General features: G+C 36.4%; 1 protein-coding gene across 1 annotated transcript in view; it reads left to right on the forward strand.

Annotated features, from left to right (window-relative positions):
• C11H4orf33 (chromosome 11 C4orf33 homolog) overlaps positions 1-13380 on the forward strand; it is an 855122-nt gene that overhangs the window by 408826 nt on the left and 432916 nt on the right. The window lies entirely within an intron of this gene.

The raw sequence follows: 13380 nt of genomic DNA on the forward strand, positions 1-13380 counted from the left end.
TTTGTCTTTCTCTAGCTACACTTAGCATAAAGCCCTCTAGGTTCATCCATGTTGTTGCAAATGGTAGGATTTCCTTCTTTCTCATGACTAAATGATGTTTATATATGTGTGCGTATGCTTGTATCTCATATCTTTTTAATATTTTCTTCTGTTGACAGACACTTAGATTATTTCCATATCTTGACTATTGTGAGTAATGCTGTAACGGACATGGCAGTAGAGAAATCTCTTTGAGATACTAATGTTGTTACTTTTGGATATATACCCGGTAGAGGGATTGCTGGATCATATGACGGTTCTACTTTTAATTTTCTGAGAAAGGACTATACCGTCTTCCATATGGCTGTACCAATTTACATTCCCATTAACAGTGTACAAGAGATCCCTTTTCCCCACATTCTTGCCAGCACTTGTTATTTCTTGCCTTTTTGATAAAAGCTATCCTAACAGTTAGGTGATAATGATTTGTTATTTTTAATTGTAAGACCTTGTTGAGGCTTGATTTAAGGGGGTGAATCTAACAATACATTTCAGGAGAGGCAGACCTGTGTAAGACAAAACTTTTTAAAATAATTGACTTTTCCTGAGGTACTCTGTGTAAAAGCAAAGTTCTGTCTAAACTTTTTCAGTTAAATAACTGGCATTAAATACCACCAGATTGGGATTTCTGTATTTAGCTACTAAACTAAATTGAGACGTGAAGCTTTGTAAAACAGTAAAAACAAAACAAAATAAACAAACCAAAAAACCTTCCTTACCCTGAACCTTTATTTGAAATATTTTTGACACTTTAAAAAAATCCCTAAGCTTTTGAAAATTAATGCTTTGGCTCTTTTTCTTCCAAAAACAAGTGCCTTTGGGATAAACATTTGTGTTCTGTGCTGAATAAAAACCAAGTGCAAAGCTGATGTATAGCACTTCTAAATAGGAGTGCAGAGTTATGCTTCTGCAGTCCCACTGTTGGGTGTCTGTTCTTGTCTTTTGGCATATGCTTAGCAACCCACTTATATTTAGGTGATAGTTGTATGTAACATCCTCAAGGAAAGTTCTGATTGATACAAAGAAGGAAAGGTAATTGTGGCAATCTCTTCAAAGACTCAGGACTGAAGTTGCATACTGTAAGGTGTTAGGGGTTGCGACATGTTCATCCTAGCCACTTAATGTTATAATATTATGTCTCCTCACATGGTGGATTTATACCACATCCTTATAAGATTTTTTTTTCAACTTTCCTTTCCATTATAAGCTATGGTGTAAATGAAAAATTGCTTTTACTAAACAGATTTATGGCACAATACCATGCTTTCTACCCATGAATCAATCTGTGAATATACACAAAGGTTACCAAGAAGCTTCACAAATGTTCTCTTGCAAGAAAAGCCCTGTTTTAAGCAGGATTACTGTCAGGAAAGCTCACTAAATACTGGGACTATCTGCATTTTTATTTTTCTACTTAATATCTGTAACTAGAAACTTTCGAGCATAAAAGCAGCAGTTATTCAGAGATGTTAAGAATAGCATCATTAATCCAATTATTGTTTAATGTGATAATTTTTTTGAGAAAAAACTTTATGATTTTTTAACATTAATTTTTAAATTTTAATTGGAGGATAATTTTAGTTTTATTGTTACATTTAAAATCTGGATTATTTTGTTATATATCGTAATGTATAGATGAAAATAGGCCTCACTATATAAATCATCAAATGTCTTTATTTTCATTCTTTATTATCTTTGTAAGGGAGAGAAAAATGTTTACATCTTCAGAAATCATTAAGGATTCAATATAATGAGTACAGACTGTTACATTATTTATTGAAAAATTTTCCATTTTCTACACTCACTTTGAAAGAGACGAAGTAGAAAGTACAACATTACACATTAGGAACTTTGCTAATAATGCATGTACTCATGCTGCATTATTGACTTGCCAGCATTTAAAATAATACTATGCTCAACTACTCTTCAGTTACTAATGTCTATAGTAAAATACCAAAGGCAAGAATTTTTCATCTTATAATACATTAGTATTAATTTTTTCAAATTCTCACTGATACTAATATCACCAGGATAAATCCAGAGATAAACAAAAATTTTTTGGTAATTTGACTTAATCAGCATGATACGTTGGGTTTGTGACAAAAAATTTATATTTATTATTTTCTCACTTGCTATTTAAATTTAAAACTCAGTTTAGCTACTGCCTTAGCTTAGCTCCCCTGGAAGCAGAGCATGAGATGTGACCAGAGAGGCCAACATGTAGGTAGTTTATTCAGGAAATGTCCCAAGGGATCAGGAAGAAGGAGCAGGAAGAGTGAAAGGGAAGAGGAATGATTATGGGTGTCAACTCAGTGAGGAGGGCCATTGCTCTTGTCTCACAGGATTTTGATGTGTCTCAGAACTCTCTGTCCAGGAAATCAAAAGGGAAAGCATTTATCTCTTGGTTCCCATTTACCATTAGCCAAAGATGAGTTCTTGGACAGAGGTATTTCTGATATTTCTTCCCTTGTATTTCTGGATTGTACACGTATGAGTGCCAATGGGTTCCCACGGGTCTTCCTTAGCCTTGGCATCAAAAGAGCCCTGGGGCAGGAAGCAAGAGGCTCATGGTACATTAGGTGGGTGCTCTCAGGTTGTACTGGCAAGGAGTGGGTGGAAACCAGTTCTGGAATTGACCTCTAAGGCTGGGACTGGACTGTTAGGTAAAGCCAGTAGGATTTAAGTGGTGTCTAACCCCATGGACAGAGGAGCCTGGCCTGCTACATTCCACGGGTCGCAAAGAGTTGGCCACAGCTTAGCAAATGAACAACAGATTCAATACAGTTGTTTAGATACTATAACTGAGACTATGACTTCATAAATAACCTGCTGAGTTGCATATATATAAATCTAATTAAGATGTACATGTGAGCCATTTTATTATATTTTCATATGATCTGTTGCCTCTTCCCTAAAGGTGGACAATTTCTGCTCCTGACTCTTTTCCTCTTTCATTTATGATACTGCCCTAGCTATAAATCTAGTAGTGATTGTGGTCTCTCTTCTCCAGTCCCCATATTCAACTGTTCACCAAGTCTCAAAGCTTTAAAGTGCATACATGCTATTACCCAAATCTATTCTTTCCTGCCTATTTCTATTAATATAGCTCTTCTTGTTTATACAATTTAATTGCTAAGTTTTGTCCAACTCGTTAAGACCCAGTGGACTGTAGCCCACCAGGCTTCTCTGTCCATAGGATTTCCCAGGCAAGAATACTGGAGTGTGTTCCTGTTTCCTTCTGCAAGGGTTCTTTCTGACCCAGCAATCAAACCTGCATTTCCTGCTTGGCAGGAGGACTCTTTTACCACTGAGCCACCGTGGAAGCTCATGGGTCTCATTTGTGGCTGATTATTTAGAATATCTTGCTTCTTTGTTTGTGATGGTCTTGGGCAATTAGACATATAAAATTATTCATACTGTGTAAGCCTTGACAACTCACCATGATTAGTGAGGAAGGTAAAATCTCATATGGAGATTTCATTGAACAATATGGTTATTAGAATATGAAACAATCTTCTATTGGGTTATAGGGAAATTGGTAGGACTGGAAAAATGAAATAAAACAAAGGGCATGGAAAATGATTCTTAACAGCATTTCAAGAAATTTGCAAAGTATACACTTCAAATTTATTCCTTCAATAAAGCCATGAACTATATATTTCCTACATGTGAAGTTTTCATTTCAGTGTGTTGATTAACAAACATTCAAACAGATGTCCCATAACTTCTGAGGACTAAGATATTCAAAATGTATAAAGAGGTTAACATGAAAATTGTAGTATTTACCAATTGCATGTTGAGTAAAGTATGATGAAAATAATATGTAAAGTTCTTAAGAAAAATTCTGTGTGCATTATTGGGGATAAGAATAGTGCCCATTTTATAGAGTTACTTTGAGGATTAAATGAATTAGTACATGCAAAGTCCTTGGAGCAGTTTTTGATATACACATATACAATTAATGTTTACAATTAACGTATACAATTAATGTTTATTATTTTTATATCACTTTTCCTATTTTAGCTAAATATTTAAATATTTTACTAAGTTTTAATTCACTGACTAGAACATAAATGTTTGAAAATTAATCATGTGAATCTTGAAAAGGTCTTCCTCTTTTTTCTTCAACTATGTAACTTGTCTAAAGCAGTCTTTTACTTTGCACATGTTCATGAGTGTGTGTGTGTGTGTGTGTGTGTAGTGAGGGGTTGCTCAAGAGCTATTTGCTATTTAATTAACAAAATACTAGAGGAATACTCTTTGCTTTTGTATTTCAGAACCTAAAATTGTTAGCAATTAATACAGTGAGCCAGGTTGGTAGGTGCCCAATATGCTACTGGAGAAGAATAGGGAAATAACTTCAGAAAGAATGAAGAGACGGAGCCAAAGCAAAACACCCAGTTGTGGATGTGACGGGTGATGGAAGTAAAGTTGGATACTGTAAAGAGCAATATTGCATAGGAACCTGGAATGTTAGGTCCATGATTCAAGGCAAATTGGAAGTGGTCAAACAGGGCTTCCCTTGTGGCTCAGCTGGTAAAGAATCTGCTTGCAATGCGGGAGACCTGGGTGTGATCCCTGGGTTGGGAATATCCCCAGGAGAAGGGAAAGGCTATCCAATCCAGTATTCTGGCCTGGAGAATTCCATGGACTAGTCCATGGGGTCACAAAGAGTCAGACACGACTGAGCGACTTTCACTTTCAAACAGGAGATGGCAAGAGTGAACATTGGCATTTTAGGCATCAGCAAACTAACATGGACTGGAATGAGTGAATTTAACTCGGATGACCATTATATCTACTACTTTTGGCTAGAAACCCTTAGAAGAAATGGAGTAACCAGCATAGTCAACAAAAGAGTCCAAACTGCAGTACTTGGATGCAATTTCAAAAACAACAGAATGCTCTCTGTTGGTTTCCAACGCAAACCAAAAATTCAGTATCACAGTAATCCAAGTCTATACCCTGACCAGTAATGCTAAAGAAGCTGAAGTTGAACAGGTCTATGAAGACCTGCAAGACCTTCTAGAACTAACACCCAAAAAAGATGTCCTCTTCATTATAGGGGGCTGGAGTGTAAAAGTAGGAAGTCAAGAGCTACTTGGAGTAACAGGCAAATTTGGCCTTGGAGTACAAAATGAAGCAGGTCAAAGGCTAACAGGGTTTTGCCAAGAGAACGCACTGGTCATAGCAAACATCCTTTTCCAACAACACAAGAGAAGACTCTACACACAGACATCATTAGATGATCAATACCGAAATCAGATTGATTATATTCTTTGCAGCCAAAGATGGAGAAGGTCTATACAGTCACCAAAAACAAGACCAGCAGCTGACTGTGGCTCAGATCATGTACTCCTTATTGCCAAAATCAGACTTAAATTGAAAAAGTAGGGAAACCGCTAGACCATTCAGGTATGACCCAAATCAAATCCCTCAGATTATACAGTGGAAGTGAGAAATAGCTTCAAGGGATTATATCTTATAGACAGAGTGCCTGAAGAACTATGGATGGAGGTTTGTGACATTGTACAGGAGGCAGGGATCAAGACCATCCCAAAGAAAAAGAAATGCACAAAGGCAAAATGGTTGTCTGAGGAGGCCTTACAAATAGCTGAGAAAAGAAGAGAAGCTAAAGGCAAAGGAGGAAAGGAAAGATATATCTATCTGAATGCAGAGTTCCAAATAATAGCAAGGAGAGATAAGAAAGCCTTCCTCAGTGATCAATGCAAAGAAATAGAGGAAAACAGTAGAATGGGAAAGACTAGAGATCTCCTCTAGAAAATTCAAGATATCAAGGGAATATTTCATGCAAAGATGGGCACAATAAATGACAGAAATGGTATGGACCAAATAGAAGCAGAAGATATTAAGAAGAGGTGGCAAGAATACACAGAAGAACTGTACAAAAAAGATCTTCATGACCCAGATAATCATGATGGTGTGATCACTCACCTAGAGCCAGACATCCTGGAATGTGAAGTCAAGTGAGCCTTAGGAAGCATCACTACGAACAAAGCTAATGGAGGTGATGGAATTCCAGTTGAGCTATTTCAAATCCTGAAAGAGGATGCTGTGAAAGTGCTGCTGTCAATATGCCAGCAAATAAGAAAACTCATCAGTGGCCACAGGGCTGGAAAAGATCAGTTTTCATTCTAATCCTAAAGAAAGGCAATGCCAAAGAATGCTCAAACTACTGCACAATTGCACTCATCTCACACGCTAACAAGGTAATGCTCAACATTCTCCAAGCCAGGCTTCAACAGTACGTGGACCATGAACTTCCAGATATTCAAGCCGGATTCAGAAAAGGCAGAGGAACCAGAGATCAAATTGCCAACATCCGCTGGATCATTGAAAAAGCATGAGAGTTCCAGAAAAACATCTACTTTTGCTTTATTGACTAAGCCAAAGCCTTTGTGTGGATCACAACAAACTGGGGAAAATTCTTCAAGAACTGGGAATACCAGACCACTTGACCTGCCTCTGAGAAATCTGTATGCAGGTCAAGAAGCAACAGTTAGAACTGGCCATAGAACAACAGATTGGTTCCAAATTGGGAAAGGAGTACGTCAAGGCTGTATATTGTCACCCTGCAGAATACATCATGCAAAATGCTGGTCTGGATGAAGCACAAGCTGGAATCAAGATTGCTGGGAGAAATATCAATAACCTCAGATGCAGATGACACCACCCTTATGGCAGAAAGCGAAGAAGAACTAAAGAGCCTCTTGATGAAAGTGGGAGAGGAGAGTGAAAAAGTTGGCTTAAAACTCAACATTCAGAAAACTAAGATCATGGCATCCAGTCCTATCATTTCATGGCAAATAGATGGAGGAACAATGGAAACAGTGACAGACTTTAATTTTTTGGGCTCCCAGATCAGTGCAAATGGTGATTGCAGCCATGAAATTAAAAGACACTTGCTCCTTCGAAGAAAAGCTATGACCAATCTAGACAGCATATTTAAAAGCAGAGACCTTACTTTGCCAACAAAGGTCCGTCTAGTCAAGGCTATGGTTTTTCCAGTAGTCATGTATGGATGTGAGAGTTGGATTATAAAGAAAGCTGAGTGCTGAAGAACCGATGCTTTTGAACTGTGGTGTTGGAGAAGACTCTTGAGAGTCCCTTAGACTGCAAGGAGATCAAAGCAGTCAATCCTAAAGGAAATCAGTCCTGAATATTCATTGGAAGGACTGATGCAGAAGCTGAAACTCCAATACCTTGTCCACCTGATGTGAAGAACTGACTCATTTGAAAAGACTCTGATGTTGGGAAAGATTAAAGGCTAGAGGAGAAGGGACGACGGAGTATGAGATGGTTGGATGTCATCACCGACTCCACGGACATGAGTTTGAGTAGGCTCTGGGAGTTGGTGATGGACAGGGAAGCCTGGCATGCTGCAGTCTATTGGGTCACAAAGTGTCGGATACGACTGAGTGACTGAACTGAACTGAAAACAACAAGTACTCAAGCCACTATGGTCACTCTAATGATCAAATTATAAAATAAGATTCTTAATGGGGTAGACATTCTTTTTCTTCAATATCTTTTATAACTGGAATATTGTACATTTAATTATGAGAAATTCTTTGTGTTTTCTAATTTATTGATATAATTATTTTCTAATTAAACATAATGCTGGTTGAGGCCCCATGAATTGTAGCCTGCCACCCTCCTCTGTCCATAGAATTTTCCAAGAACACTGGAGTGAGCTGCCATTTCCTTCTCCAGGGGATCTTCTTGACCCGGGATAGAACCTGCATCTCTGTGTCTCCTGTATCGGCAGGTGGATTCTTTAACACTGCGCTACTTGGGAAGCTTTGAAACTTGTTGAAAGGCATTAGATCAACTCCAAAACACCCTTACTGACACTTTGTAGGAAAAAAAAAAAAAGTTATGATAGTTGCAGTAAAATAAGGCCACTATTCAGTCATTGTCTGGGCAGTTGTTTTCTTGAAGAAGACAAAGAACCTACCTGCCTACCAGGGTGTGACTCAAGTCATCCATTCTATTTAAGGTGAATTATTTTCACTTTCCTTTGGCTGGAAGACTCAGAGGGAAAAGGGTCACAATCATGCTCTGATGCTCAGTACCGCTTCTGTAGTCTTTTCATTGGCACAGGAACATAATACAATGGAGATATCAATCAATGCAGATCTCAGTCCAAAAAGCTCCCCTTGAAAATCAGATAACAGCAAACACTTCATTCTAGCAGACTTTTCTACTTACCAGCAGACTGCAAAGGTTGATCACCAAGGGTTTTGTAAATGAAAAGCCTCACGCACTTAATGCATCCAGGCAGGGGATAATTCTGAAGTGGACTTTAGCAAAAAACCATGTGAAACATCACAAAAGATTGTACTATGCCACACAGGTAGCTCCAGGGAACATAATGTGTTACTCACCACTGATCGTATCACCTCCTACCTGTCCATTCAACATAGAAGCCCAAACAAATAAATTCTTGCTTCTCTAAAAGAGTTTTCTGCTTTATTCTTTTCCAATTTTTACAATATCAGTTAAAAAAAAAAGAGTAATTACTTGGAGAAAAATGTGAAATAAAAGTACTACATTTTTTATCATGACATTAACTTAAAGATTTTTCAATGATAATTTGGAGCGGTTCAGGGCAGTGTGAGCTCACAGTGGTGATGGGAGTCTTCTCATTGGTCCCATTACAGTTAACAGGGATTGGGAGGGTTATTCCATACAAAATATTTTGACAGTTTACCCGACAAAGTCTTGCACACTGTGGAAACAGGAAGTCATTGGTAAAACAGTCTGGAAATAAAAGTTAACATGACGAAATCCATATTTTGATAGGGAAGCAACTTGGGAACAAAATAATATGCTGGGAGGCAAAATGTGGATGCTCAAATGGATCCTTGATTTTGTAAATATCTTGGGCTTGATAATTATCAGACACTATATTTGATATTGCCCACCAGAGTATGGTTTAAGCCCTTACAAGGAAAAACAAAGATCAGCATAGCATGCTGTTCCTGAAATGCAGAATGAAGTTAAGAACTAGATGTTTGCTAGTCCAATTAAGATTTAAAGTTTAGTTATGACCAAAATGAAATTTTAGTAAAGATTTATTGAAGACAAAACAAAGAAGCTAAAAAAGAGCAGAAGGAAAACACTCTAAATTTCAATTTTAGGTTGTTTTGCTGCTGCTGCTGCTAAGTTGCTTCAGTCTTGTCCGACTCTGAGATTGCATGGACTGTAGCCTGCCAGGTTCCTCTGTCGATGGGATTCTCCAGGCAAGAATACTGGAGTGAGTTATCATGCCCTCCTCCAGAGGATCTTCCCCCACCCAGGGATCGAACCCAAGTCTCTTACGGGAGTTCTTTACCACTAGCGCCACCAGGTTGTTTTAGAATTTCCATAAACAGCTTTAAACTGAGTTTTACTAAAGGTGGTCAACTTTGTTTTCTTGATTGAAGAACATTTTCATTTTTAGATTTATAAATACAAATTATAATGATCAACTCTTTTTTTCCATTTTACATAATCTATTTTCTTCCAGTTACTTTTGAATACACATATGTCTTCAGTATTTGTCCACCCATGAGCCAGAAAATCACAAAAGATGAAAGAATATTGTCACCTGTTCTTTTAGAAAAACAGAGTAGTTCAGATTATTATCCCAAAATATTACCTGATGAAGTCCTTTCTGTCTAGTCACTGGGCAGACAAAAACACTGTATTTGTTTCTCTTTTGTTACCTACCAAGGTTATTCACTCACCAGGCTTGAATCTGAGAAAATTCATATGGAATATTATCATCTGAAGGCTCATGGTCTAGGATTTTTTTTATATATCAGTTTCATCATCATCATTCTAGTATAGCACAGCTGTTTGTCATTTTACATTCATCTTCTGATTCATCTAATAATTGTGAATCATCATCCTCTGTCAATATTCTTCTTTTGCCAGTATGAGCAGAAAATAAAATTTCTGAATACTAAACAGTTCAGTGAAAGCAAAACGCAGACTACAAATATTGTCTCCAGGCTTCTTTCATCTTTTCTTGAAAGATAATGATGCAATACTTTGGTCAATTCAAAATGAAAAATTAAAGATGATGCAATAGTGATTTTTTTTTTTACTGTTGCATCATTCTTCCAGATGATTCTATAGATTTTCTCTTATTAATCTTTTTTAATATGGTTAATACTAATCAATAATAATTGATGAAGCAATTCTTAGAGTGATGAAATTGCAAGTTGTTTCAAGATAAAGTGTGTTAGATTTATAGAAAGGTTGTATGGACATCTTTTGTAATTGTGAGATAGAATGGATATTATTCCATTAAAAAAATAGTACATTTTCCCTTTGTTCTTTGCAAGACTTTTAATGAAGAATAAGTGTCATGAAATACTGATCCTTACAAATAGAAATTCTCATCAAAGAAATTCAAAAGCTAAAATTTTGTTTAGTGGACCCTAATGATATATCAAGAGTTATGGGAGTGAAGATAAGGGGTCACTAGATCATGTTTCAGTAGATGGCAGGATAAGGATTAAAATTATTTTCCTCAAGAATGTTGCCTTAGATATTGCAGAAAAAAACGTATCCTTCATGATATGTTCTTACACTATCACTTAGTACTTCTCCTTGGTACTCTCAATCACAGTTAATCAAAGTTAATTATTTGGCTAATGCCTGGGTATACTCCAGGCTTCCCAGGTGGCTCAGTGGGTAAAGAATCCACCTGCAATACAGGAGACTTTAAAGAGACATGGGTTTGATCCCTGGGTCAGGAAGATCCGGAGGAGGCATGGCAACTGGAGAATCTGGTTCTTGCCTGGAGAATGCCATGGGCAGAGTAGCCTGGAAGGCTACAGTCCATGGTATCTCAAAGAGTCAGACATGACTGAAGTGACTGAGCACATATGCACATAGATATACTCCATCTGTCTGTAAATTACATGAGGGTAGGAACTTTACCATGTTTTCATGATGATATTCTCAACTACCTAACAGAGAACCTGGCTCATACAAATTGCCTAGGAAGAACTTGTAAGTGAATGAAAGAAAAAAATAAATCTGTAAAGGCCATTTTGTTCACCTACACGGATAAGAGGTCACATAGTCTATTCTAGTGTCACCTTCAGTAAAAGGAAACTCTTTTTCAAGGCAATCCTTTTGCATTTCAGAGAGCTCAGACTGTTATAAAGTTAGGCCATATAGTTCTGGAATTCTGGAACCAGACTACTGGATTTAAAATCTGTCTATGACCCTCAGTAGTGTGACTTTGGGCAAGCCATGTAACCTTTATATGGCTCAGCCTCCTGAACGTAAGTTGGAAATAATATCAGTATCATCTTATAGGAGTTTTGTAAGGATTAAATGACTTATAAGAATGTCTAGCTCTTAGTAGGCATTATATAAGCATTTGCTGTTACTATCATCATCATAATCAAGTGTATTATTATACAGACCTGAAATCAGAACACCTAGTACTTCTAACCATTGATTCTCATTCTATTCCTAGAGTCTACCCAAACCAATATCACCAATATAACAGCCATCCAACTGCATGGACATTAGCTGTTTTCTCCTCCTTAAACTGAATATCCTCCTTGCTTAAGTGTTTCTTAAAATATTAATGTTTTCTCTCTTGTTATTACTCTGGTTACCTGAGTCTAAATTCTTGACCATAATTTGGTTTCTTCTTATAGTCCAGTGTTAGCACTAGATGCAGTTCTCCAAGAATAGTCTAACTAGCTCATAATGGGGCTGTTCCTTCCTTTGAGCCAAACATTTTGTGTCCATCACCAAAGCTTGGGATTGCATTATTTATTTTGGCAGGAACAGCCCATTGTTGAATTTCAGTAGAGTTACTGTTATATAAAATATGCATTTTTGTCGTTTGTACAACTTAAAAGACATGTGTCTTCCATAGTCAAAACTCCTATAATTTTTAATCTAAGTAGGTTATTTTATATTTAATAATAAAATTATATATGTTTAGCAATTAAAAATTTAATTTTTTTCATGTAGATCCTCTTTTTTAATACCAAAAGAAATTCATGTGATAGAAGTTCTTGTAGTTTCTATTTTATAACTGAGGAGACTGGGATAAAGAAAGATCAGGTAACTTTCCCAGGAAAACATAACCAATCATTGACAGAACTATCACTATTAACACAAATAACTTTTTTCTTTACTCTATGACTTATGTTTCTATAAGTGGTTATTGTTATAATTCATATGATTAGATTTGGCATTGGCTAGATTTTATACCCCTTTTGGATTTATCTTATTAACTTGGCAGCAGTGTTTTCCTCTTATAGATTATTAAAATGTTGAGCTAGCTAGTTAGGACAGGGTCAGTGTGGATTGTCTAGAGGATTTTTTTTTTTTTATACAGGATTTTTTTTTTAATTCAAGTATAGTTAATTTACAGTCTGTTAGTTTTTGGTCTGCAGCACAGTGATTCACATATATACACACATGTACATACACACATTTACTTTTTCGTATTCTTTTCCATTGTAGTTTATTATAAGATACTGAATATGGTTACCTCTGCTATACAGTAGATCCTTGTTGTTTATCTACTATATATATAGTAGTTTGTCTCAGCTAATCCCAAACTCCTAATTTATCCCTCCTCTCCTGGCTTCCCCTTTGGTAACCATAAATTTGTTTCCTATGTTTTCTGTTTCTGTTCTGTAAATAAGTTCTTTTGTATCATATTTTAGATTTCATATATAAGTGGTATCATATACTTGTCTTTCTCTGACTTGTTTCACTTAGTATGATAAGGTGTAGGTCCATCTATGTTGCTGCAAATGGTATTGTTCCATTCTTTTATGGTTGAGTAGTATTTCATTGTATATATGTACCACATCTTCTTGATCCACTCATGTTTAGGATGTTTAGGTTGCTTCCATGTCTTTTTTTTTTCTTTACACATATACACATTCTTTTAAAATATTATTTTCCATTATAGTTTATCTAGGAGACTGTACTATTTATACATGCACACATACATACATATATACATCATTTTTATCCATTTATCTGTCAGTGGATATTTAGGTGGCTTCCATGTCTTGGCTATCATAAATCGTGCTGCTCTCAACTTTGGCATACATGTATCTTTTTGAGTTAGAGTTTTCTCCACATGCTTAGTAATTGAATTGTTGGATCATATGGCAATTGTATTTTTAGTTTTTTTAAGAAACTTCAATACCATTTTCCACGGTACTAGTCTAAATTCCCACCAACAGTTTAGAAAGTTTCCTTTCTCTATACCTGTCCAGCATTTATTATTTGTAAACTTAATGATGGTCATTTTGACTGGTGTGAGATGATACTTCACTG

Source organism: Giraffa tippelskirchi, chromosome 11, assembly GCF_054371585.1.
Source record: "Giraffa tippelskirchi isolate mGirTip1 chromosome 11, T2T-mGirTip1v1.2.pri, whole genome shotgun sequence".
In the NCBI taxonomy this organism is placed as follows: Eukaryota; Metazoa; Chordata; class Mammalia; order Artiodactyla; family Giraffidae; genus Giraffa; species Giraffa tippelskirchi.